The 24,077-nt window shown below is 46.2% G+C and overlaps 1 pseudogene across 1 annotated transcript; it reads right to left on the bottom strand.

Annotated features, from left to right (window-relative positions):
* Positions 1-1,971: 1,971 nt before the first annotated feature.
* LOC311590564 (large ribosomal subunit protein eL28-like) lies at positions 1,972-18,665 on the bottom strand (annotated as a pseudogene). The gene is made up of 4 exons: positions 18,245-18,665; positions 4,995-5,173; positions 3,841-3,894; positions 1,972-1,989 (listed from the first exon to the last, which is right to left on the bottom strand). The product of its transcript is annotated as a large ribosomal subunit protein eL28-like (transcript).
* Between the last annotated feature and the right edge of the window lie 5,412 nt (positions 18,666-24,077).

The following is a 24,077-nucleotide window of genomic DNA, read 5'->3' as shown; positions in this document are numbered from 1 at the left end:
AGGTCTGCATCCACTATGGATGATGACTCCCCTACGGCTGCACAGATGGAGCCATCCACCCAGTCTCTCCCTGAAATCATGTGCAGTTAGGGCAGACTTGTGTACACCTGCTTTGGAGGAGCAGCTATGAGCTCCAGTGAGGGTTGCATTACACTCTCTATTGCTCCTTCCAGGAGGGAACATTAACAGTCAACAAGCCAGGGTGTGGACATGTGGGCATCATTTGCAAGTCAAGACGCATGCACGCACGCATGCACGCACGCACGCACGAGGTTTGGGTCAGAGGACAGTCGTGAACAAAACCCACTAGGAGGGACTGTACCCCCAAGAACTGGGAGCCAAAATCAGCCTTCCCTCCCCTAAGTTGCTGCTTCTCAGCTCTTTCATCACAGCAATGAGAAAAGTAAGCAATACGGACAGACAGCCATTTCAGGATGCTGTTTGCCTGCGGCTATGCGTGGCCAGGGCTACAGAGCATAGTTTGGGAGCCGGGAAGGTGGGTGTGGTGGAGTGCTAGCCTACCGGTCTTGAGGCCCTTGGTTCCATCTTCAAGTTCTTCCTCCTTTCCCATGAGGCCAGTGGCTCCTCCTACTACTCATCCCAATCTTCTTGTTTCCCCATCCTGAGTCTTGGGCTTGCCTGCAAAGAGGAAACACGTGGGAAAAAGTAAAGTGTGTTGCCCAAGATAATCTAGGGGATATTTGTGAAACTAGGCTCTGTCCCCAGGTTACTGCCTCCTGAGGGGAGAGTTGAAGCAAAACTTTAGGCTACAGGCAGGGGTGGCTCCGTTTTCCTTAGCTGCCCCAATGGCGTCTGGCCAGTGTTTCTGGGTTCCAGCCCTGTGCAGCAGTGTTTTGCCAGCCTCCCATGTGGGCCGTGTCCCAGGGGCAGGTGACCTGCTCAGCTTCTCCTGTGCTTGCCTTGCTTCCTGTAGAGCAGCATCTTAGAGGGTGACTTGGGTCCCTGCTTCTGTCACTTTTCTGACCACGGTCCTACTCTCCCAGCTGGCTTGAAGGCAGCTGGGCCAGCAGGCTATTTCAAGCCCACACTACCAGCTTTGTGTGACACAGCTTCCAACTGCTGGGAGTGCCCACCGTGGAACAGAGGGCTATTTTGTGTGTAAAGCACTTTCACAGAGGCACTGTTATGAGTGATCATCTTAGCTGCTCATTTATTTGTTTTGCCATGGAAAACAATAAGATATATTCCCAAATAAGATGGCCTGGGGAATCACTGGGGCCATCAGGGGCCCTTTTGGAAGTTGGTTTTCTCTGTCCTCTTTGCCAATCCCTTAAGGCTAACCTGAATCATTCAACATTGAGATGGCAGCTTTGAATTAAAAGTTAATTATTCTTTTTTATCACACTGAAGGCACTTCATTTTTGTTAGTGATTTACTCCTCTCCGTAATTATAGATGCTGGGATTAGAGTGTCTTATGTTCTGTACCGCGGATTTTTAAAAATATGATCTACCCCATCGCTGACTTATAACTCTTTCTTTAGAAGTTTTCATTCCTGTTTTTGTGACAGTGTTAAGGGACTCTGGCTAAACTTTGTACTTCTACTGGGGCTATTAGAGTCTCTCTCTCTCTCTCTCTCTCTCTCTCTCTCTCTCTCTCTCTCTCTCTCTCTGTGCGTGCATATAAAATTAAGGAATTTCAAAACACGAATTATGGCCTTTGGGGCCAATAGCTGCGGAGTTACCATCTATCGTGTCCGTCTCTCTCCTCTTCTGCCTTTAGACGATACTGTGCATTTGGTAAATTAAGTTAACAGAAAATATCATTGCTTAAAATAATGTTTAAAAGAGCTTAAAATAATGCCTTTTTGGGGGGCAGAGGATTCAGGGGCTCTTGTAGCCCAGGCTAGCCTTTAACTCACTAAGTAAAAGATGGCACTGAACTTCTGATCCACCTGCTTCTGTTTCCCACGTTCCATGCATCTACTACAAGTTTAAAATAATGCTCGTATTTAAGAGATAATGGAAAACTGGAAGAAGAAACAGAAAAAGGAGCCCAGGGAGAGGCTCACACTTCTACCTGGCACCTTTCATCCTGGAGACTGTGCACAAAACCTCCCGAAGGCCCAACATTTCTTCTCTCGTTTGTTTTCGGCCAAACTTGAGGGAACCTTAGGCTTGGCAGGCCCTCTGGAACCTCATGTGCACCCCACATTTCATCCTTGGGAACCTCATTGTCATAGAGACAATAGTCTGCAACAGCTTGGCAGTGGAAGAGAAGCTGACTCTACTCAGCTCCATGGGAGGCCTCTGGCTTTTATGTCCACGCTGGGACTCTTGGCTTTCAGAAACCTGCTTCTGGTTTTGAAACTTGGTTCCTTTCCCAACATTATAGCATTAATTTTTTTTTTTTTTGCTACCAATAAAACCATGTTCAGGGCTAATATTCATGCTTTAAAAAATTCAATTGTCCTTTGGAGCCCAGTTAATAGAAACATATTTCTTCAAAACAGATGTTGTGTTTTGGGTCTGACTTGGACAAGGCCCCTTGCTGTGGGGATGAGTATTTGGGGTTTCCCATCTCGCTAAGGACGGAGATGCTGACTTTTCATACAAGAGTTAAAAGTCAGTGGATGTCACACACTAGAATGTCCCCGTGAATCAGTTTCTGTGTGTGTTTACACACTCGGAGTCATGCTTTAGATCAAATTAGAAACATCACTTTTGAGCCCTCTCCCCCACATCCTGTACGGTGAACACCTATCCAAGTTAGCAAATGTGATTTTTAAATGTTGCCAAAGGTCTCAGCACCGAATTGAGGCCATTCTCTCTGCAGTCTCTCTGTTCCTGGTGGAGAATCCCAGCACTCGGGGAGGGAGGGACAGGCGGGTCTACAGAATGAGTCCAGGACAGCCAAGGCCACACAGAGAAACCTTGCCACGAAAAACCAAAACCAAACAAACAAATAATTAAAAATAAAAATAGTGCCTTGGTGAATACCACTCTGCATGACTCTGCATGCATGGCTGTGGTAATTTCCTTAAGATAAATACTTAGGAATGAGAATGCTGTGTCAAAAGTTACATACAGTAACATGGCCATTCATCCTTTAAAAAATTGGCACATTCCTTGGTGAAAGAAGCAAACTGCTTTAAGGCAGGGTTGCTGCGCAAGGAAGGCTGGGCAAGGAAGGCTCAAGGCACATTGCAACCAGTGAATGCTACCCTAGAAAGAGCCCTTGTCACCTGCAGGAGAGGAACCGGTCACCAGAAGCTGGGAAGCAGTGGTGGTGTCTTCCCCTGGTAGCAGAGACCAAAAATAACAAAGGGGACTTGGAGCCAAAGTTCACTGGGGAAGAAACTGCCATCCTCCCCAATCCACAAGCAATCCTCCTTAGGGAGGAGCAAAATGCCCGGGATCTTTAGCAGATGAAGTCAGAGCAAGGGGCACCGAAGCTGTATGAGAAACAGCTGTTGTATTGTGGATGGGAATCCCAGCCACAGAAGGTTCCAGAAGCTTTAGCAGTCAGGCAGGCTGGAGAGTCATATTTTCACTGGGTGGAACTCTATGTGATAACCAGCCACGCTGCAGAGAGCCCTAGGTAGTCGTGGAAGCTTTGGCGGAGAGCCATCTTGTTTTCTTTAGAGACAGCTGGGTCCCCAGGGGCAATTTGCTCGCTGGTTTAGATAACAACCTTCCTGCTGGGCTGTCTCCTCAGTCAGCTAGCAAGGCTTCCGCCTTCCCAGCGGGCAGCCATCACTGTCTTCTGATAATAATTCCTTCACTTTCCTCAGGAGAACACTAAAGCTTCCCACTTCTTGGGATCCTTGGGTTTGAGTAGGGTTGGCGCCACTCATCTGGGCACACTGTCAGAGCGTTACCGTTCTTGAGATGACTTCGATAGCGGGTCCAGCAAAGACCTGTAGCTGATGCCACTGGAACAGAAAGGGCCTCAGAGTTCTGTCAAAAGGTCCTTTAATAAGTGAATTCCTGCCGGGCGTGGTGGCGCACGCCTTTAATCCCAGCACTCGGGAGGCAGAGGTAGGCGGATTGCTGTGAGTTCGAGGCCAGCCTGGTCTACAAAGCGAGTCCAGGACAGCCAAGGCTACACAGAGAGACCCTGTCTCGAAAAACAAAAAACAAAACAAAACAAAACAAAACAAAAAAAAAGTGAATTCCTATGAGAAAGAAAAGGAAACCCCCAAGTCCTATGCAAAGAGGTTTTCCAGGAGGGTCATACACCCAAGTGTGGAGAATAAATCATTAACAATTCTAAAAGAAATCAAAGGTAGTACTTTCATGATTTCGGGATAACTTGTTTTGCTTTATTTTGGTTTTTCCAAGACAGGGTCTCTCTGTGTAGCCTTGGCTGTCCTGGACTTGCTTTGTAGACCAGGCTGGCCTCGAACTCACAGATCCAACTGCCTCTGCTTTCCCAAGTGCTAGGATTATAGGTGTGTGCCACTGTGGCTGGCTTAGAGATAAATTTTAAAGTGAGACACAAAAGACACTTATAAAAGAAAAATATAACTTTACTTTAAAATTAAGATTTTTTTTTCTTTGCAAACGGGCACAGGAAGCCAAATCTTGCATAAGATATCTGTAATATACCCAGATCTAGCCAATGGACAGGACATTCTCCACAGTTGAGTGGAGAGTGGGGTATGACTTTCACACAAACCTTGGTGCCCCATATTTAACCATGTTCCCTGGAGGGGGAGACCTGGTGGCACTCAGAGGAAGGATAGCAGGCTACCAAGAAGAGACTTGAGACCCTATGAGCATATACAGGGGAAGGAGGTCCCCCTCAGTCACAGTCATAGGGGAGGAGAATAAAGGAGGGAGGGAGATATGGGAGGATACAAGGGATGGGATAACCGTTGAGATGTAATATGAATAAATTAATAAAATAAAATAAAAAAGATATCTGTAATATATATGTATGAAATATATATATCTGTCCATACAGGGCCTCATGTAGCAAAGGCTGGCCTGAAATGTGCTATGTAGCCAAGGATGACCTGGAACTTCTCACCCTCTTGCGACCATCTTGCCACTGTCTCCTGAGATTATCGGCATGTATCACCACCATGACAATTTTTTTCCAGTGCTGGGGGATGAATCCCAGGCGTTGTGCACAGCAGGCAAACACGCCACCATCGAAGCTAAGCTCCGCCTTCAGCATCTGAAGGACGTAGATCTGAGTAAGGACTCCTAAATGTAAAGAGATCTCAGGCCAGCAAGAAAAAGACAAAACACAACCTAACGGAAAAATGGGGCCGGGGAGCTAGAAGAACTTGAATAAATGTTTTATAAGAGTATATGCAAGAGAGCTAGAGGCATGGCTTGGGGGTTTAGAGATTGTAGCCCCTCTTGGAGAGGACCTTGGTTCAGCTCTCAGCACCCACATGTCAGCTTATAACATCCTGGAACTCCAGTTCTCGGGGACCTAGCACCCACTTCTGGCCTCTGCTGGCTCCTGCACACATGTGGTACACAGACATATACATACAATTTTTAAAAAATAGAAAAAAAAATTTAAAAAGGTATAAATCACACTCCCCCCCCCCCCCACATGCACACACACATCTGCTAAGACACTTGCCTTTGCTAAATCACCACAGAACATGATGTTGGAATCAGAGTTGAGCAGTTACCAACATGGAGAGAGAGAGGAGCATGTGGATGGATAATCTGCTGTATGTGCTTTGGAAAACCTTTTGGTTTGCATACCAAAGTGGAACAAAACCCACGCTCCATGAACATGGATGTGCTTAAAATCATTGTGTATATTTAACAACGAGAGATCCATCACTGCAGTAAAAGACCTTAAATAGTAATACAGACATTCACAAGCAGTAAAACTAAGTTAGTTAGGGCCAGGGTGTGTGCTTAGAAGGGTGAACTAGTATTTTCATGAGGCCTTGGGTTCAATTCTTAGCACCAAAGAAAAAACAAAACAGAACAACAACAACAACAACAACAACAACAACACAAAGCAAATAAACCAACCCTCAAATTCACAAATAAACAACAACAAAAACAGCCAACTGACAAAACCCAAAACCCCCCCAAACAAAACAACATAGGCCCACCATTTAAGAAACAAATAATTTAACTGATGCTTATGGAACATTATACAGTGAAAACCAAGGAAACAGCTGCAGTCATCCTCCTGTCTCCACTCCCCACTGGAGTCACAGTTTGGTAGTTTTGTGAGGTAGCCCCCAAATGTCCTCCATGGTCGCTGTCCTGTTACACCCCCACCGTGGGTCAGCCCTCCAGTCATTTCATACCCTCACCATTGTTTGCCATCACCAGGGCAGAGCTTTCTCTGGGACCTTCAAAGATGATTCGCACTAGGGTCCCTACTTTTTCCTGCCACCGTTCTCTGGACTGTCCCTAATTCCCTGGAAGTTCAAGGTGGGTTAAAATAAACTGGCTGACAGTGAGGAGGACATTGGACAGTGACAGTATCACGGAACCCAGAGAGACATACAGACAGTTTCCGATGGATTTGAGCCAGTCTCTATTCCATAAAAATGGTTACACAGGGGGCTGGAGAGATTGCTCAGTGTCTGGGAGCATTGGCTGCTCTTCCAGAGGAACCCAGTTCAAATGCCAGCACCCACATAGTAGCTCACAACTGTCTGTAACTCCAACATCTGACACTCTCACGTAACCATACATGCAGGCAAAATACCAATGCATATAAAATAAAGTTAAATACAATTTTAAAATATTTTAAAAAAATTGGTTACAGACATGGCCCTGTTTCTGACAGGGTGTTCTCACTCACCCTCTGAGGTAGGGATTCTGAGTTTCTCTAATGCACAGCTTTGAGAGCAGCAGGGTCATGTTATAACGTGTCAAGTCACCTAAGAGCACTAGAGATGACAGGGACAACTTGATTCCATCCAAAAGGGTGCCTTTTCTCTTAGGAAACAGAGCCCACATTGCCAGTTAGAATCAGGAAGAATTAACAACAGAGGTTGGCCTGAGGATTGGCAGAGACCTTGTTTTTGTTTTTGTTTTTTTTCTGCTTATCACATGAATTAATAAACTGTGTCTCTGTGTGTGTCCATCCACGCCTCTGTCTCTGTCTGTCTGTCTGTCTGTCTGTCTGTCTGTCTGTCTGCATGCATTGGATTCCCTGCTGCTAGAGTTACTAGAGGTTGTGAGCACCTGAAAAGGTTGTTGGGAACCTAACTCAAGTCTCTGGATGAGCAGTAGCTTCTGAGCCATCTTTGCAGCTTGTGACAGAATTTTTTTTTAAATGGTAAAAATCCTGAGAGGAGAGCCTGGGATGTAGCTCAGTGTCTCCTTGTATAGCAAGGAATAAAACCAAAGCCCTGGGTTCATTTAGAAAGAACCGCAAATTCCCAACATTGTATAAGCCGGGTGTGATAGTGTATGTTTGTTGTAATTCTGGCTGTCAAGACACAGAAGCATGAGGCTCAGAAGTTCACAGCCATCCTCGGCTGTCATGTTGAGTTGGAGGCCACGCTGGGTCAAATGAAACCCTGTCTTTAAAACAAACAAACAAACAAACAAACAAACAAACAGACAAACAAGTCTTGTGGGCAGTGGTGGCTCATGCCTTTAATGCTAGCACTTAGAAGGGGAGACAGGACAGAGGTAGACAGATCTCTGTGAGTTCGAAGCCAGACTGATTTAGCTAGTTCCAGGACAACCAGGGCTACACAAAGAAACCCTGTCCCAAAAAACAAAACAAAACAACAAAAACCAAACCAACCGACCAAATTGTTACATGTAATGGATAAATACTATCACCATCATCATCATCATCATCATCAATTCATGGCATTATTTTAGAAAATTTATAAGATTTAATACGTGCATATGCCATGTGGTAATTTCTAAATGAAAACAGGCCAGGGGAATAGGTGGGCCACCATTTATAGCAGTTAGGAGCGATGGTCCCTGTGGCTCATGGAGGCCCATTCAACTGTGGCCTTGATGACTCCCTTTTTTTTGAGAACCTGTCAAAACTGTCAGACAGTCTCACACTGCAAGGGCCTTGTCATTGAATTTGAAGGGAGACAAAGGTTTGCTAATAGGAGCCTAAGCTCACTCAGCCCCCTGAATAACTGTGGAGTTGGGTTCTCTGCACCTTCACAGGGCAGCACTCTTGTGAAAGCGTCCTGCAGACACCGTGATGACTAGTGACCAGGAGAAACCAGCAGGTGATGGCCGGCCACATTGTAAAAGACAGGATGGATTAAGGACATCCAGAGCAAGCACCGAGTGAGTTAGGAAGGAGGGAGCTATTGCCACAGGGGCCTCTACAAAGACTTCCAGGGAGAGATGTTCTAGGTGAACGTGGAAGGACAAATGAGACACTGACAGAAGTGGCATCCAGAGGGTGGAAGGGAAGATCTTGAAATGTGAGCAGCACCAAGGAAACCAGAAGTTACTGGGTCTGGCCAGAGCTGAGGGTAAATGGAGGGAGAAAGTGATGCTGGAGTGGGTCAGATCCTAGGGGCCTGATTCATGGGCTCTGCAGGTGGTCCAGGTGAGATCCCTAGGGCTTTATGGTAGCCCTGCTTTGTTGATACCTAGAGATGAGGCAGGTTGCCTCTTGGGGTGCCTCTGAGAGGTTCTGTGTTACTCCTCTGTCCTGCTTGCTAATTTTAGCATCACGGTAAAGCAAAGACTAAATTAGACCGTGTAGTTAAATACACAGAAAAAGCCACAAGATTAAAAATATAAAGGAGGGATTGAGTTCTTAATCATATCTCAGTGTTTCAGAAAGAATAGGCTGAGTTTTCCAATGAGCTGATGACTCCAGCATATAAATTAATCTTTTGTATAGGAAGAAATGAAAGTCGTTAAATGTCATTGTCTTATTTTAAAAGCAGCAATATCCTGCCTGATTGCAAGTGCTTAGAGGGGGATGATTAAACAGAGACCTTATCTTCGCTGTTGCAAGAAGAAAATTGGAGCAAAGGTATCCAATTATGGATCATAAAGCCGAGGAGAAAATTTTGAGAAAGGCAGAGTTGGGTCAGCAGGTTGTGCAAGGAGATCACCTTGATAGGATGATGGGCTGGCTCATGGTCAACACCCAAAACACACAGCCTCGAGGGCTACAGGAACACTCCTACTTACTGCTGAATGCCAACAACATCCTCAGTTTCTCCAGCTTTGTTTTTTTGAGATACTGTCCCATGTAGCCCAGGTTGGCCTCAAACTCACTATCCATGAACTTCTGCTATTCCTGCTTGTGCTTTTTGTTTTTGTTTTGTTTTGGGTTTTTTCAAGACAGGGTTTCTCTGTGTAGAAACCCTGGCTGTCCTGGACTCGCTTTGCAGACCAGGCTGGCCTCAAACTCACAGCAATCCACCTGCCTCTGCCTCCCAAACGCTGGGATTATAGGGCGTGTGCCGCCAAGCCCAGTCTGCCTGTACTTCTTGAACCCAGGGCTTCATGTTTGCTAGACCAGGACTCTCCCCACTGAACTACCATCCTAGCTCCAAATTTTGCTGTCTTGAATCTTTTCTTCAGTTCTGTTTTGGCTTGTTACTGCTGTTTTATTTTTATTCCCACAAGGATTTGCAAATTAGTCATGGAAAGGCAGACACAGTCTTCTTAATTCCTGGATTCAGCCTCCTTACCTATAGGCTGGTCTGTGGATGCCCCACAGTGCACATTCTTGGGAGCTTACACTGCAGGGTAAGTGCCACTAGTGTTGGGACTGCTCCCTCTTGAAAGGCTGGCATCCTGGTCTGGATAATTCTTTGTAGTGGGAGCATCTCCTGTTCATTCTAGAATGTTTAAGGAGCACTTTAGATCTTTCTTCACCAGTAGCTCCACTCCCCTTGCCCAGTTGTGACAACTAAAAACAAAACAAAACCAAAACAAAACAACAAAAAAGCCCAACCATTGGCAAATATTCCCTGGGAACAACAACAACAACAGCAACAACAACAACAACAACAACAACAACAACAAAAAATCACCCTTGGTTGAGAGCCACTTATACTTTAGACCATTTGGCCTTGAACTTGCTAAGTCCACACTCAAGCAATTGTAGCTATAATAATAATAATAATTATTATTTTTTGACACAGGGGTTTCTCTATATAACTTGGCTGTCCTGGGACTCACTTTATAGACCAGGCTGGCCTCAAACTCACAGGCATCTGCCTGCTCCTGCCTCTGCCTCCTGAGTGCTGGGATTAAAGGTGTGCGCCACAAGCCTGGCTCTTATTCTATATTTTTCCGGTGATTAAAATAATGGAGCAGGTACCACTTCAGAAGTGAGGAGGATAATGAGCCATACCCTAGTACAATAGAGAGTTGCCAAGCCCATGCCACATAAAGGGCGACTTGCGTGTGACGAATCCATAGGAATGCGTGTTTCACTGGATACTGTACTACAGGCGCATGTTTCAAGTAATTTATCCCGCATGCCTTAGTTATGTTTCTATTGTGATAAAACATAGCAACCAAGGCAACTCAGAGCACGGAGGCTTTATTTGGCTTATGGTTCCAGAAGGAAAAGAATGCATCCTGGTGGGAAGGTGTGGCAGCAAGCAGCCAGGCACAGCAGCTGAGGAGAAACTGAGGGTGCATATTTTGACAAGCAATCAGGGAGCAGAGAGTGGACTAGAAACTCTTAAAGCCCAGCCCCCATCCTAAACCTACTAAAACAACGTCACTGACTGGGAACCAACTATTCAAATAGCGAGCATCTTACCCAAACCACTACAGTTCACTCTTGGGTTCCTACAGACTTGTATCATAATGTAAAATGCATTTGGTCCAACATCAAACATCCCTATAGTCTTAAATTTTTAAAAAATGTGTATTGGTGCTTTGCCTGCATATATTTATCTGTGTAAGGTCGTTGGATCTTCTGGAACTGGAGTTACAGATAGTTATGAGTTGCCATGTGGGTGTTGGGAATTGAACCCGAGTCTTCTAGAAGAGCAGTTAGTATTCTAACTGCTGAGCCATCTCTCCAGTCCTGTATTTCATAGTCTTAACACCTTTTAAAATGTGTAAGTCCAGAGCCCGGCCTGTCCTGGAGCCCACTATGTAGACCAGGCTGGTCTTGCGTTCAGAGAGATCCACCAGTCTCTCCCTCCCAAGTGCTAGGATTAAAGGAGCGCGCTACCGTGCCCGACAAGGCAATCTTTTAACTGTAATTCCCTGTAAAATTAAGAACCTAATTATATACTTCTAGCACACAGTGGCAAAGGATATGTATTACCATTTCAAAAGGGAGGAAATGGGCATAGTGAGGAAAAAAATGGACAAAAGCCAGACTGAAACTCAGCAGGGCAAACCCCAAATTTTCTAACTCCATGTCTGATGTCAAAGGGGTTAGATAGTATTGGTCCTCCAGGTTTGCCACCCACAACATATATCTTTTTCTTAGTCTGACTTTACTCCCTGTGTGCAGCTCTTCTGGGCTGATCTTTTTTTTTTTTTCTTTCAAGACAGGGTCTCTCTGTGTAGCCTTAGCTGTCCTGGACTCGATTTGTAGACCAGGCTGGCCTCGAACTCACAGGGATCCACCTGCCTCTGCCTCCCGAGTGCTGGGATTAAAGGCGTGCGCCACCTCGCCCGGCTACTGGGCTGATCTTTTATGGCTCTGACATTACCAACATCTTTGGTTTCACTTCCACAGCTTCATGCAATGGCCTCTCAGGGCTCCTGCCTCTTCAGAACTTTCTCCTGTAGGTACTATTTTTTTTTTGTTATCTATTTTAATTTAGTTTCTTATCCCTCTATCTCCCTTCACCTCAATCTCTTCCAATACCCCAACAGCAGGTAGGAGAGAAAGAAGGTTAGTGGGGAGAAGGGGGTCATAGGTCTCTTTACTACTCCCTGCTGTTTAGGGACATAGTTCCTTGGGCAAGTCCTATCTTTGTTTCAGGATATCTCCAGCTTCTTCTCATCAAACTGCATCAACAGCAACCAGGAGCAGCAGGGGGAGCAGCAGTATTCTATTTTGGAGCCCCTCCCCCCCCCAACGCCATCTTCTGGGCTCTGGCATTTATTCCCTCTCCAGAGTCCTCAGAATTAAACTGTCTGCGGCTGGCAAAGAGCCCCTCTCGGAGCCTGCACAAAGCAAAGAGGTTGCTGTTGTGGGCCATCTGAATCAGCCCCATATTTCACACTTGGGATTAAAACAAAAACATGCTTTACATAACCTAGCTGAGTTTTTAAAGACACCAAAACTTTCCACTACAGAATCCCCTGGCATTTGTTGCTTCATCCCATCAGCTCTCTAAAACAGCAGAGGAAGATTCCACAGCCTCTTTTTTTTTTCTTCATGACTTTAAAGTCAGCAAATGCAGGGAGACACCAACTTTGACTAACAGCTTGGGAGGGACTCTGGCCCCCTTGGATCATAGTGGCCGCAGCTTTTGACTCTAGATGCCATCCAGGAGCCCTGTGCTCTCTTTCACAAGCTAGAAGCTTGGCTGAATGGGGTCTTGCCCTGAGGACCCCCTCCCCTTTATTCCAATGAAGTCAGGCATCTCCTTGATGGTGCTAACGTTCTTAACAATTTCAGCCTCCCTCTGAACATAAGCCTTGCCTGTAGCATTAAGATCCTCAGTGTCCTTTTTCCTCTTTAAACTGTACATTTAGTATTTCTTTCTGCTCTTGATTGACCTTTTTCATTGTAGACCTGCATAAGAGTGATTACTAACAACCACAAGACAGGGTCAATCTTAGGCTGTCTTGAAATCTCCTCTGCCAAAGACAGTTTTTACTTTTAGGAAAGGTCTTAGAATATGGGCAGAAAACAGCCACTTTATTTATTTATTTTTTCACCAAAATATCCCAGTTGCTAATATTTTTCCCCTTTGAAACCTCCTGAACTGGGTGGACTTCCACAGTCCATATGATGTCTCTTGGCACTATGACTTCCAAGCTTCTACTAGGGTGGACAATTAAATTCCACTTACAGCGTTCAACCACTTTTCTAGTCCAAAGTTCCAAAGTCTTCCACATTCTTCCAAAATGCAGCAAGGTCACGTTTATCACAGCAGTAGTTTACTCTTTGGTACCAACTTCTGTATAATTAGTTTTCTATTGCTATAATGAAACACTGTGACCAAAGCAACTTATAGAAGAAAGAGTTTATCTGGGCTTATGATTCAAGAGGGTTGGAGTCCGTAATAGTAGGAGCAGAAAGCTGAAGGCTCACATCTTGACCTGCAAGCTAGAAATTGTACAAATCTTTAAACTCTCAAAGTCCTCCCTAGGTGGCATACTCAGCAAGGCCACCCCTCCTGAACCTATCCAAACAGCACCACCAGCTGGGAGCCAAGTGTTCAAGAGCCCTAGACTTTATGTGTGTGATTTGTCACTTAAACCACTACACTACTACATACACTACTACTCATCTATTCATTCATGCACCCATCATCCATCCATCTATCCACACCTTGCCCATCATCCATCCATCTATCCACGCCTCGCCCATCATCTTATCCATCCATCAATCTATCTTCTATCCATCTTTAATCCATTTGTTCTTGGTTTTCCTTTCTTTTTCATCCATTTCTTTCTTTTTAAGTATTTCTTTTTGTTTTATGCAAATGAGTGTTTTGCCTGAATGTCTGTATGTGTACCACATATGTGCCTGGCGGGCATCAGATCCCCTGGAACTGGAGTTATGAGTGGTTGTGAGCCACCACATTGGTGCTAGGAACTGAGCCTTGCTCCTCTGCAGGCTTAACAAGTGCTGGACCATCTCTCCAGCTCCCTTCTCCTGCTCATCTATCTGTCCATTTATCCCTCTATTCATTTCCCTCTGTACAAACAACTGTTCATCTGTCTCTCCCTTCTATGTAACTCTCTGCCCATTCATGTTTCTTTTTCCTCTGCTCGTCCTACACCTATCTTAGTACACAAGGTTTAGTGTCAACAGCCAGGCACAGTTCTGGTGCATTCCGAGAAGGGAGTGCTGAATAATGCAGACGTGGGTATTTTGTGAATGCAATTTGGTGGGCTCTCTTTCAAACAACGAAGTCACACTTACAAAGTGATCAGCTTTCTCACTGTCTCAGAATGGGCCCATGCAAGTTTTGGCTTTGTTGGCTTCTTAGCAAATCCTCCATTGTAGAGGTGGTCTCTTACCTCTTGGGGTTCATGGCTTGTGCTGCAGATGTGGTGTGGGCCCCCACCAGGCAAGGATTTAGGCAAACTTGACAGAAATCCATAAGACCGTGGCTCATAAGAATGTGGAGTACCTCAGCTCTCAGCTTTCATCTTTGTGCCCTGTCCAAATCTGGACACAACACTTTATGTCTTCCCCTACCACCTGGGCGCAGAGCTTCTCCTGTCTGCTGATGCCATATGAGGTGCCAGGTGGCTCTGAGGATGGGAATGTCCCTGCCTTGTTGTGACTTGAAGAGTTCCTGCACCTCTTGTCTCCCCATCTCGCTGCTCCCTTCTTGCCCAGTTTCACAGTGCTCAGATCCCCTGGGGGTCTTTGCTTCTGTTGCAAGTGGGCCTGTCAATCAAAGCAATTTTTCTTAGTAGTGGTGAGTGTCTCCCTGAGAGAAATGCCGCCCGTGTGTGCTGCAGAGCATACTATCTTCATCGTGTTATGCTGAGCTGATAACATGACCCCTCCCCCAGGAGGAGGTTGGACCAGGAGCTCTACTTCAGGGACCCCTCAATTTCCCCAGCTACAGAATGGGACCAGCACAGGGGAAGCCCATCACAATCAGTCTCATGGGTAGGGTTCCTCCTCTTTTCTTGTCCTGTTGCCCAGTAAGCTTATGCTTTCTGCCTTTGCTCCTTGACTTCCTGAAATGTTGCCATGCCCAGTTGCCCATTGATTTCTGGTCAGGATGCTTATTAGCATCTGACTCATCTGTCACATTGCTGGTGTTTCATACTGTTTCTGTTAGAATCTCCCAATTCTGCCAGGGCAGGATTTTAGTCTTTGTTTCAAGCTCACCATTGTCTGCAAGACTGTGTCGTAATGCCGAGGTGGCAGAAATAGATGTAGACACTTTGCTCCTCTATAGCATTTTTTTCATCCTCAAAGCATTTTGAAAATATTAGCTAATTAACAAACAAGACAGAATGCCAGAGTCAACACGTATATTTTGAGCAAAGTGACTACAGTGCTTCAGGGTGGGAGTTTTTGTTGAATTTGCTGATGCTGTGCTATTGGCTTGGTCTGATAACTACTTCATGGGTTCCAGAGTCACTTGGCAGTAAGCCACATGTGCCACCGGGCAAGGCATAAATGTGCCCTTGGTGACATCCTTATTGTGTCAGGGCATCCTTTTTATTCTCTGCAGCAAAATTTGGAGAGTCAAATGGATCCCAACACTGGGTGAATGTCATGGGGTCCAGATTGCCCTCCTCCAAATGATGTAGGTGCCCTGAGAGTCAGCTGTGTCCCAGGTGGGCAGAGGAGACCTGTGGTCTTTCATTCTCTGTTATCTAGCATCTGCCTAGTCCCATAATCTTTCTGATGTGCAGCCTACATAGAGATTGGATATCTTTTTAAGCCAGAGGTAGTGGTGCACGTCTTGAACCCAGCATTCAGGGTGTGGAGGCCCATGAATCTCTGTGAGTTGGAGGCCAGCCCGATCTACGTAGCAAGTTCAAGGCCAGCCAAGGCTACACAGTGAGTGACTGAAAGTCAAACCAAATCAAATCAAGATAAAACAAAACCAAACCTCAAACAATAGCAGCAACAAAATACCAAGCAATTAAAGATGTTCTAGTTACCTGGAATGACAGGCACATATGTGACCTTGGAGCTGAGAGTGGGGGCCATCTGAGTACAACTCTGCTTTATTACCAAGGAGGGGCCGGCTGGCTGGTGGTTGCATCAGGACTTGGGTGATAACGGAGCCTGGGGATCCTCTTCCTATAATCGACTTGTTATTCTATAATGGTACTTGGCCCACTAGAACCTTACAAAATAAAAAAAAATCACACTGAACATACCTCATAACAATTTGCTGTTGGTGCTAATTAAGATTTTGCCATGCGACCCAACATACATAAAAAATCGAATCATTTTAAGAGATACCAGAAGCTGTCAGACCTGGTTACACACACTGGCCCTTCAGAGGGCTACTACCTATACCTTCAATTTTCTTTTCTTTCTTTCTTTTCTTTTCTTTTATTTATTTGAGCTGGGGCCTCATTATGTAGCTCAGGCTAACTTGGAACTCACTGTGTAGTTCCGGATGGCCTAAAACTTGAAGTCCTCCTGTCTCAGGCTCCTGGGATCTGGGATTGGAAATGTGTGCTGCCACACCCACTTAAACTTTGTGCTTTTCAAAAGTAATTTAAGAGGCTGGGGGAAAAGGGCCAGCAGTTAAGAGCACTGGCTGCTCTTTCAAAAGAACCTGGCTTACTTCCCAGCACCCACATGGCAGCTGATGATGACTGTAACTCCATTTCCAGGACGTCTGATGCCTTCTTCTGGCCGCTATGTGCACAAGGTACATACAAGTATGCAGGCAAAACACCCACTCATTCTGCGAGTAACCTTTTGTTCCTTGTATTGAAAATAGATTTTTTCCCCCTCACATAATATGTACTGATTATGATCTTCCCTCCCCTGCTCCTCCCAGGTCCTCACACCCTCCCTGCCCATCTGGGTCCACTCCCTTTCTGTCTCTCATTAGAAAACAAACAGGCAAACAAAACAAAACAAAACAAAACAAAACAAAACAAAACAAAAACTAACACATTGGAATTGGACAAAACAAACAGAAGAAAAAGAGCCCAAGAGGAGGCATAAGAGAGGGTCAGCAAAACTTGCTTGCACACTCAGAAATTCCGTAAAACATACTAAACTGGAAGCCATAAAACATATGCAAGGGGGCTGGAGAGAATGGCTCAGAGGTTAAGAGCACGGACTGCTCTTCCGGAGATCCTGAGGGGAGGGATTTGATGGAAGGCAGCTCATTTAGGGCTCCGTGTTCCGAGGTCCTCTCACTCTGCATAATGTCTGGCTATGAGTCTCTTTATTTGTTCCCATCTTTTGGAGGAGGAAGTTTTGATGATGGTTGAGCAGAGCACTGATCTCTATCTACCAGAATGTCATTAGGGTCTTTATTGCTAACTCCCCCTGCCCCCCCCCCCGCGGCCATTTTTTGAATGGTAGTATTTGGTTTTTACCCTAGGTCCCTGGGCTATTTGGTCTCAGGTTCTTGGTCACTCAAGCAACGCTGAATATGGGTTCGATCTTGTGGAGTGGGCCTTAAGGAAAATCAGATATTGCTTGGTTATTCGCACAAGCTTTGTGCCACTATTGCCCTAGCACATCCGTCAGGACACCATTGTAGATGACAGGGTCTGTAGTTGGGTTGGTGTCTACGTTTTTTTTCTTTTAGAAGCTTGTAGAGCAGCTTCTGTACCACAGGCACTAGATCGAGGTGTGAAGGCTCTTTTGTAGGCACCCGTGTGACCTTTCCAAATGTTTAATGAGCTGTGTTGGTCTTCCGCAGTGGGGCACGGCTGCCAGTTTGTGGCGAGCAACCGATAATCTTGGCAGCAGCCTAGGTTGCTGAGGCTTCTTATGAGAGCCCATTGGCGCTTGTACGCAGTTTGATGTAACTCTGTCCTGGTACTGGAAACTTTATTTTGACGACAAGAGATGGCCATTTGGGGCTCTGTCTCCCTTACTTTTTGGCAATTTCATTTTGATTGGCCACACATATGTATAGATTTTAGGAAGCTTCTGTTACTCTAGGTTTTCCTACTCCCCCTCAAATGGCCCTTACTTATAGCTGTCTCTCCCCATGTTATTTCTCTCATGCCCTTCTCCCCAGCCCTCTCCTCACTACATCTTCCTGTTCCAGCTCCATCTATAACTACCTACTCTATTTTTGCTTTCTTAGGGAGCTCTGTGCTTCTCCCTCCTCCAGGCCCTAAGTCAATACCTAACTTCTGTGGTTCTTCATATTGTAGTTTGGTTATCTTTGACTCCCTAATATCCACATAGAAGTGAATACAAACGATGTTTATCTTTCTGGGTCCGGGATACTACATCCAGTAAGATTTTTTTTTTGTTCCATCTATTTACCTGAGAATTTTATGATTTAATTTTTTTCCCTGTTGGTGATTGAAAGGTCAGCAGACTCTTTTGTTTTGTTTTGTTTTTTGTTTTTTGTTTTCTCTGAGCCAAGGTCTCTCTGTCTTAGCCTTGGCTGCACTGGACTGGCAACTCACAGTGATCTGCCTGCCTCTGCCTCTGCCTCCCAAGTGCTGGGCTGAAAGGTATGTGCTGCCACCCCGGCTCAGCAGACTCTTTATTGCTTCTGGGATGTGGGGCCCAGGAGCTTTCAGTGGGGCAGGTCCGTTTCCTCTTCACAGCTAGAAGCTTCTGGCTTTGTAGGATGGCACTGGCCCTGTGGAGGCCGCCATTCACAGATCAGGATGGTACTTGTTCTTTTGGATCATGTGCCTGATGCTGCTGAGGATGGCCTGAGCATTCTTGTTCATGGTGGTCCTCACATAAGAAGTGGCGGGTTTATGCTGGCTGGATCTGTTTCACGACCAGCACGCCTCCTTTGCCATTGGCTGTGGGCTCCACTCCCACAGTTTTGCAGTGAATCAGCCCATCGTAGCAGAAGGAGTTGCGAGGCCTCAGATTATTGGGCTCGGTGCTATAGGTCTGCTTGTTCCTGTTGCTCAGGAAACTGGAGCAGTTCCAAATGACCAGCCATTGCAGATGCATGTCGGCAGCTCCTCTCCCTATGGCGGCCATAGACAGAAAGGTTATGATTTCATTTTTAACGGCTGAGTAATATTCCATGGTGTAAACGTACCACATTTTATTTATTCATTCACCCACTGAGGGACGTCTAGGTTGTTTCTAATTTCTGGATATCATGAATAGAGCAGCAACCAACATGGCTGAGCAAGTGTCTCTGTGGTAGGATGAAGCATCCTTTGCGTATATGTACAAGAGCGGTGTAGCTGGATCTTGAGGTAGATCGATTCCCATCTTCCTAAGGTACCACCACAGTGGCTGTACAAGTTTGCACTTCCATCAGCAATGGATGAGTGTTTGTTCTCCTTACTCCAGTGTGAGCTGTCACGTGTTTTTATTGATCTTAGCCATTCTGGTGGGTATAAGATGAAATCTCAAAGTAACTTTTGATTCTGAAAATAATCTTATCAGCCTCCCCTCCCCATCCTCTTTCATTCACTACCTCAGCCAAACCACATTCTGAAGTTGAGCTGCTGGCTCATCCCTTCAGCACTCAGCTGGAAGTCTATGTCTTCTTTCTGGACTGGGACCCTCCTGAGGGTTTAGGTAGCCCAGGAAAGGAGTGCCTTGGTGGGCACCGTGGACTGTGCTGTCCCCACCTACTCTCTGCTTCCCTTGGCTTTCACCCACCCAGCTGGTGGCTCAGATGCCTGGGACCAGTTTGTCTTACAGGTCCAGAGGGTGAGATGTTGTTTCTATGACAACCACCCACACATGGAGGTCATGTGTGCACAAAGGAAGGAGCAAGTCAGCCACGATGACATGCATGTTTTCTGCGTCTGTAAAACTATTGTGCGTTCCCACAACCCCTAAAAGTCTGTCTGTTGGGCTGCTTCTAATACGGCTTCTGCTGCTTGCTGACCTCCTGGTGCAGTTTGGGTCTATTTATAACGATTTCATACATCTTCCCTTCTGGAAAACCGACGCTTGGACCTTAAAATACTTTAAAAAAATGTTTTTAAGGAATGCAAAAAGGAAAGACAGGTTGCTGCTTCAGTGCCATCGGAAGTGCGGGATGGGATGGTGTTCTGCGTTCTCGGTCACATTCCAGAACTTTCTCGGCAACTGCCCGTGACCATGCAGGCTGAGACAAGGCAGGACTCCAACTGTTGTGGAGGCGGGGGTGGGGGGGGTGGGGGAGGGTTGGGCGGACAGGGGAGACTCAGTTTCCTCTTTTTGTTCTACAACCGTTCTCCCACTCCTAGGCGGCTTCCCGCCCCTTTCCTTTTCAGCCCTGTCCAGCTGATTGTTGGCAACAACAGCTCAGTGAGCAGCTCAGGACACTGTTCCTTTGATGTATGGTGCATCCTTCACTGTGCGTTTGGGGTTAGCAATTTCTGCCTGTTGGTTTTCTTCCGAAGAGGAAAATTCACGGCTGTATTTATAAATGTGGAGGATGGCTTTTGAGAAGAAATACATTAGGCAAATCTGCAGAAAGTCCTCTGTATGAAAAGCCAACGTGGGCTCTTCCTCCATTCCTCATCTTCTGTCTCCCCAAGTTCTCGCTTCAACCTGGTGCTCTCTGAACACATCGGGCTCACTCCTGCCTCCGAGGAGGCCCCTTCTTCCTCTATCAGTGCACAGCATGGAATAAGATGTTCAGGAGCTGCTTGCCGATTTCAGAGGTGTGCCGTGGTGCACAGGCAGGCAAATACGCTTAGGGTTCTAGGATCCTTCTTGGTCTCAGCTGTCCTAGCTTATTGCTTGTGAGATTCTCTCAGCCTCAAGGAACATCTGCTTCTCTGTTCGGAAAGTGGGGATCTGAGCACTGCCACTGGGTGTGTCTGCCACCGCCTGTCCTGTTGTTCTGACAGGTGCTGTGTGGGCCACTCATGCGGAGTGCTGCCCGTAGGCAGGCGATGCCATCTCAGCGTGACTTGTGTCCCAGTAGTGTTTAAGGCTCAGCGGGAAAGAGGAGTACGGTAGGCTCTTGGAATAGAATGTCCACCCAGAATGGGGCAAGGCCTTCTAAAGATGGCACAGTAAGAGAAAAACATGCAACGACTGCCAGCCAGTGTGTACGGGGAAAGGTCAGATGGTGAGGGAGAGAAAGGCATGTGTGAGCAAAGGTAGGCAGCAGGATTTCACAAACACTGGGGACTGCAGGAGAGCAGAGTTTTCCTGGGGAGCAGGCTGTTGGGTACCACTCTAGGAGGACTGTGTATAAGCAGACTTTGCACGGCTTTCCGGGAAGAGATAACTTTATTCACCCTACATGAGGCACTAAAGACAGACCAAAGATATGATTCCGCCAAGACTATATTGGTGAACCAATGAGCTTGTTGGAGTTACAGGAGTATGAGTGAGGGGGTCACTTACTGAAACATGGGTGATACAAAGACATTGACGTCACACACACACAAATCCACAGAGCTTCCTGGCCAGCGCACAGGCAGCCTACAGAAGAGTCTTCTCTCCCTGGAAATTGTCTCTTGTTCTTAAGAGTCTTGTGGGTTTCCTGAGCCTCCTGAGCCTTGTAAACTTCCTAAGTTGTTTATTTTTTTTCTTCAGTATTATGAACTGCCTTTCTCCCTCCAGGAGGAAGTAAGCACACAACCCCTGTGACGGTTGTTTTTGGTTGTTATTTTGACTACATCTGAAATAAACCCACCTCCCAGCATCTGGGTACACCTGTGAGACTTCTTAAATAAGTTTTCTTTAAAAAAAAAATCATTTGAAGTGGGAAAGCTCATCCTAACCACGGCTCTTTTGAGTAGGGAAGACCCATTTTAAGTGTGGCCACACCTTCTGGTGGCAGCCTATATAAAGGGCATGGGGGAAGGAAGCTCTTGCTCTTTGCCAGCTCTCTCTGTCTTTCCCTCTCACTGGCAAGTCCATTCCATCACTGGCACTGTTAGAGCCTCCTTCTTCGGGGTTCTGGTGTCTACTGAAGACCAGCCGAGACCTCCAGCCTCGTGGACTGAACAACCAACCGCTGGATTCTCGGGCTGCTGGGCCACAGCCTGCCAGCCACTCCCGTAAATACAACAAACCCTGCCCCATATATTCTTTTTTTTTTTTTCTTTACGTTAGGTGTTCTTTATTTTGTTTCTTTTCAAATTTGATACCTGGGAACAGCACTATCATGGTAAGATAGTTGGATGATTACTTGGGCAAACTTATGTTAACATTATCTTCTGTTCCATATTTATAAGCAATGGTCATGCTACCGTTTCTGTTCCTCCAGAGAACCCTGGCTAATTAATACAGGCACCATGTTCAGCCTTTCCTACTCACCGCACATAACCCGCTCTCCAGCCCTCGAGGAAAACCTCTCCCCTCCGAGTGTTGAGGATATGCCCCCATAAGGTCAACCAGCAGGTGAAATGCTAATGGCTCTGGCTTCAACCCCAGGTCAGCTGAGACCTGTGTAGTCCTCCTAGCCATCTAAGGCTGTCCCCAGGTGGGGCCCCAGCAGTGAGTCCCCAGACTCCTTCACTGGTGACTCTTTCATAAGAGATATCATTTATCTTCTCTGGGGGAGGCATTTGGTTCTGGGGTCCCTCTTGGAGCACCCTCCCATCCCCCTATAGCTGAGGACTGTTTCAGGCAGAGCTTAGAGGCCAAGGCCAGCCTGCCGAGCTCAGCCCCTCCCAGCCAGCACCCAGCTCTTGGAAAGATCTTTCTCCTTGCTGCCTCTACACCAAGGTTATCTTCTCAAGTACGTACGCGTAAATGAGGTTGTTTGCCTTATGGATACAAATAGACACTGCTTTTTTGACTTGCAAAATGGATTTCCCCATGACTGGCTCAAACTTAAGTATTCAAATGCTCATTGAACCGGTTGTCTATTTATTTCTGTTTACGCCTGCAGACCCATTAGCAACTTTTTCTTGTTTTCTCTTAGAATATTAAACGGTTCCAACATATTCTAAAAATTAGTTGATTAGCTTGTTAGGGCACATTTTAACTGCTAGCTCTGCCGAGCCAAAGGAGAAAATGAAGGTAATTTTGTTGGCAAGGGATGTACGGCACGAAGCTGACTGTTGAAAGATGCGCCGCGTCAACATAATGAAAGAGTGTAATATCTTAGTTTGCATCAATATGGAAATAACCGTGCGCTCTGACAGACCTGATGCTGAAGGCACCACCAGCCTCCTCATTATGCATGCCGGCTCTGATTATGAAAAATAGTGTGTTTTCTTTTAAAGAGGACTCCACATTATCAATCAAGCCACACCAATTATTTCAGAAAGGGATCATGGTGCAACAGACAGGGGTCTTTTCAATGAGAACAGCGCCCGGAGAGGCAGGCGGATCTTAAGGGGTGTGATATTTTTATTTCGTGACAGTTGTTAGTATTAATTAGGTGTGCTAACGAAGTATTTTGTGCGGTGGCACCCAGACAACCTCCTTTCCCCGCTATCATCTGGATCTTTATTATTTGTTTTAATGAGCCCTGTCGTCAGTGGGACCAACGCTCCTCTGATGATGAGTCTCGTCCTGTTCATCTCTCTTATAGGCTGTCACATCAGGGAGGCATAGGTAGGAAGGGAGGGTGAATAGAGAGACAGTAGGGAAAATGTGGCCTGTGGCACGCAGAGACCAAACAGAGGCACGAAAACGGCATTGGCCACTGTGTCAGCCAGCAGCCCCATTCTCAGTGTGTGTGGTGTGTGTGTGTGTGTGTGTGTGTGTGTGTGTGTGTGTGTGAGAGAGAGAGAGAGAGAGAGAGAGAGAGAGAGAGAGAGAGAGAGAGAGGGACACGGAGAGAGACAGAGAGAGAGAGAGACAGGGGGGGGGGCTCTTATGGCAACCCACTTGTTTCTATTCCAATCTTGTACACAGTGGGTAGGAAAGTCTAGGAGCCCCACTGGTGGCTTCAGCGATAGGCATGGGCACTGTCACTTCAGATCGTTTGTTGCTCCACAGCAGCCTGTGAACTTCATGAGGAGGTGACTGGTCTAGCACCACTTGGAGGCAGCCTGGAAGGTGACCCTTAGGAACCGGTGTGTGGTTGGTTGATGGGCATTCAGGAGCTGCTGATGAACACATGCCCCAAACCGGAAGCTCTCTCAGAGCCCACTCCTTCAAGACGCACACTTGGAGATGCCTTGCTTTTTTTTTTTTTTTTTTTCCTGTTGCTGGGCTAAAATACCCGACAAAAGCAAGTAAAAGAGAAATGGGCTTATTCTGGCTCACAGTTTCGGGTACGGTTGGCCATGCTAGAGAAGTCAGGAGCTTGAAGCAGGTGGCCATTTTGCACACACAGTGAGGAAGCAGAGAGCAGCAGGTGTGTGGTAGTTCTCAGCTCACTTTCTCCATTTGCTCCTTTAGCTCAGGATCCCCTACCTGAGGATGGTTATGTCCACAATTTAGGCAGGTTTTCCCACATTAATTAATATAATCAACCCCAAACACATTCAGAGGACCATC

Source organism: Acomys minous (assembly GCF_964271855.1).
Source record: "Acomys minous genome assembly, chromosome: 2".
NCBI lineage: Eukaryota > Metazoa > Chordata > Mammalia > Rodentia > Muridae > Acomys > Acomys minous.
The sequence above is the reverse complement of the archived record's forward strand: the minus strand, read 5'-3'. Positions and strand labels throughout refer to the sequence as shown.